The following is a 3953-nucleotide window of genomic DNA, read 5'->3' on the forward strand; positions in this document are numbered from 1 at the left end:
CTTAAAGAACGATGGAAAAACTCGGCCATGATCGACTCAGGAATGTAAGTTGAAGACTGCTGGCATCAGTAAAATGCGTTTCCCTTATAAACTTAAGCGAAGGCATCATGAACATCACGTGCCAGTTGATTAGCAAACTTCCCAATAGAAATACAGCAAGTGACGAAAACCAGGATTTTGGGCTTTTGTAATGAGGTCAGGTGGGGTGTTTTCAAGAAAAGTTGAGGCTTGAAAGAAAATTGGATGAGAGAGGTGTGAAATAACCTGAGATTGCATCATTTTGAAATTATTTCTAATTTTTGAACGAAACTGAGGAAAATTTGCCCCAGTTTGATTGGGTTTCTCTCTTTGCATTTTTCATTGCATTTCCTCACTTTTGCATTTTCCTTTAAAACTAAATTTGCCCCAGTGTGGGATTTTCTGCTTTCTTTTTTCTTTTGCCTTTTGATCATCTCTCTTTCAAAATAAATTTGCCCCAGTGTGGGGTTTTCCTTCTTCTTTTTCCTCTTGATCATCTCTTCTCAAAAAATAAATTTGCCCCAGTGTGAGGCTTTTCTTTTCTCTTTTCCTCTTTTGGATTGTCTTTCTTTCAAAATAATTTGCCCCAGTGTGAGGTTTGCAATTCTCAGGGGTTGTCAAACGAAAATTATTATTCTGGTAGCTCAAAGGGGATGACTAGGGATGAAATGTTTTGATTGGAAAGGAAGATGGCCTGACTTTTACCTCGTTGCTTGGATGATTTCTAAAAGAAATTTGCATAATCAAAAATAAAGAACTTCTTACACATGTCTGAGTTGATAGGTTGAGGGAATGTCTGCCCATCCATCTCTGCCAAACTGCCAAAATGAGTGCCCCGCCAGGTAATACTTTTTGAACAACGAATGGCCCTTGTCAAATTGGAGCGAGTTTACCTTTGGCTTCATCTTGCATTGGGAAAATTTGCTTTAGCACTTTGTCCCCTACTTCAAAAGGTTGTTGGTGGACCTTTCTTGTTGTAGGCCCGGGCCATGCGTTTGTGATAACATTGGCCATAGCATTCAGGCGCTTTCCATTAATCGGGGCCAGTTGTTCATGACGCTGCTTTAACCGATCAGCTTCTTTCAACTTGGCTCCCATTAGAACACGCAATGAAGGGATTTCTCAATGAAGGGTTTTCTCTTAATAAGGGATTTTTCAATGAAGAGCTTTCTCAATGAAGGAATTTTTCAATGTATGACATCATCGGAATCCCGAACAGTGATATTCAAAGGGTCAAATAATTTCATCTTTGGCCATCTAAAAGAATTAAAAAAATTCATGACAATAATCAAATAAACAAATCAAACAAATTGTGCATTTCATGAAACTCCAAATCAAAGCGGAAACAAGGCAAAAACTCAATTGCAAAAGGTGCTTTCATTAAGCTATTCACGTATGCAAGAAATAGTTCTCGTGAACTTTAGTAAATAACAACCCCTAGATTTACCGCAATTCCCTTCGAGAGGGAAGATACTCGGCCATTCAAAGCTCGCTCAAGATTTTCAAATTTCGTCATTGGAGGTGGATGCCTCAAAGATGTCCTTGTGTTTAGGAAAGGGGTTTTTACTCACGTTTGGTCCTTGTTCTCCCCTTTTCCTAACCATTATTTCCCCTGCTTCGATCATGTCTTGGACTTTGTTCTTAAGTGCTCTGCAGTCGGTGGTTGGGTGGCCAGGTGCTCCCGAATGATAGGCACAAGTGGACTGTGGATTGTATTCGGCAGGAACGCCATGAGGGTAAGCTGGAGGGGGAATTATGCCGATTTTACCGGCGGCTTTTAATTGTTCATACAATTGGTCCAGAGGCCTGCCAAGATTAGTAAAAGTGCGATAACGATTTTGATTTTGGGGTTCAATGGGTTGAGGGTAATTATAGGTGGGTCTATTTGGTGGAGGAAATTGTTGATTGTAGGGAGGTCGGGGTCGAACTTGTGGGAGGTTAGGTTGAGATATTTGGAAAGGGGCTATAGGCGAGTTGATGTAATTTGGGCGAGGTCGGGGATGGTTGATATTGGTGTGGTAAACAGGATGAGGGTTTGAATAGTAAGGGTAAAGGTTTGAGTAGGTAGGGTATTGTCGAGGTTTGGGTCTTGGAACAGGGTTTCGATCCCAAACAAAAGCGATTTCCCCCTCTTTCTTTTGGAGTTGTTGCTTCTTCCCACTATTACTTTGCCCTTGCAAAGCTTCCACTTGGGTTTTCAGGGCAGACACATTAACAATCTTTCCGGCCTTCACAAAATCATCATATTCTTCAAGCTTATTGATAATAGCAGCAAATGAGCATCCAGTCATGCGAAAGATTTACTCAAAATACGGGGGATCGTGTGCTTTGATAAAGGTGCGAATGATTTCATCTTCAGTCATTGGCGGCTCAACCTTTGCAGCTATTTTCCTCCATCTCTTAGCATAGGTTTTGTGATCCTCAGATGGCTTCCTCTTCGTCCCCTCTAGTGTGGTTCGTGTCGGTGCTAGTTCACAGTTGTATTCATATTGCCTTATAAATGCATTGGACAGGTCCAACCAAGTCTTTATCTCATCAGACTTCAAATTTGAATACCAATCAAGTGCGTCGCCTTCCAGACTTTCTGGGAATAGCCTTAAAGGTAGATTTTCATCATCTGTTGGCCTACCCAGCTTGTTGGCGAACAATTGGAGGTGTCTTGGGATTGCTGGTGCCATCATACTTGTTAAATTTTGAGGTTTTGAACCCCTCAGGCAATTGTACATTTGGAAAGAGACAAAGCTCATCATAGTCCAGCACTCCTTGCTTGTCTAACCCTTGACTTTTCCTCATAAATTCATCAAAACGGTCAAGGCGCTTGAGCAACTTCATATCCATGGGAGCAGAAGATTCTCCTACCTCTGGTTTAGCTTGGACAGTGTGGTCTGGCAGGAAAGGCTCTGCAATAGTGTGATAAAAGGTATGCGGTTCGGGGGGGTATGTTCGCAGTGATTTGGGGTTGTGGGCCTTGCATGTGAGTAGGAAAAAATGAAGGATTAGGAGGGTAAGTGTATGGAAAATTTATGGTGGGATAGGTGAAAGTTCCTTCGAGTGGAATAGGGAAAGATGGTATAACAGTAGTTTGAGTCGGGGGTATGACAAATGGCTCTTGCTCAGGTTGACTGACGGGTACGGGCTCGGGTTGAACTCCGCTGCTGATAAGTTCATCAATTAATTTCCTTTGGGCCGCCATCTCAGTGGCCATCTCACCAAACTTAGTAAGCATCTCGGTCAGTTGGACCCCCAAACTTGCAGTCTCAGGTTGAGCTGTAGTAGCAGACCTATCCGACGGTTCCGGCTGTGAACTCATGTTTATACGATTCTTCTGGGCTTGACTCCGGGATCGCGTTATGATGGGGCTTCGACGAGAAGCTATGTTTAAATATTACCTGAGAATTTGGAAAGGAATTGCCTTTAGATTTAGCCCTCGCTTAGCTATTGCAATAAAGAAAAAGAAAAAGAAAAAGACAAGAGTTAGTAAATATCCAAAAGAATTCGGATGCATGTCCTATGGGGGGAACCCTTTTTGTGCCAAGGGTAGGCCTAGCATGAAAATGCAATCCTCTAGGGTAGGCACTATACCATACCTGAGGGATCCGATCAACTTATTGACATTTGATTTAGAAAGTAATTTGGAAATTTTGGACCAATTGAACAGCGGGAAATCTTCCAACAAAATGAGGACAAATCCGAATGAATGATTGGTTTTGGTTGGCACAAGAATTTATACACATTAATTTAACTTTAACGGGCTTGTTATTGAAAAAATTTGAAACTTCCTAACACAGATCAAAACCCTAATTTATCCAAATCAAATAAATGCAATGGGTGATCTCCTTAAAAAACAACTAGGCGTTGCAATATGAAATTTGACATTAAAACCCTAATTAGTCGACTGGGCTGGATGAAATTGATGATTTATTCAAAAATTGACC

The sequence above is a fragment of the Coffea arabica genome, chromosome 3e, assembly GCF_036785885.1.
Source record: "Coffea arabica cultivar ET-39 chromosome 3e, Coffea Arabica ET-39 HiFi, whole genome shotgun sequence".
Taxonomy (NCBI): Eukaryota; Viridiplantae; Streptophyta; class Magnoliopsida; order Gentianales; family Rubiaceae; genus Coffea; species Coffea arabica.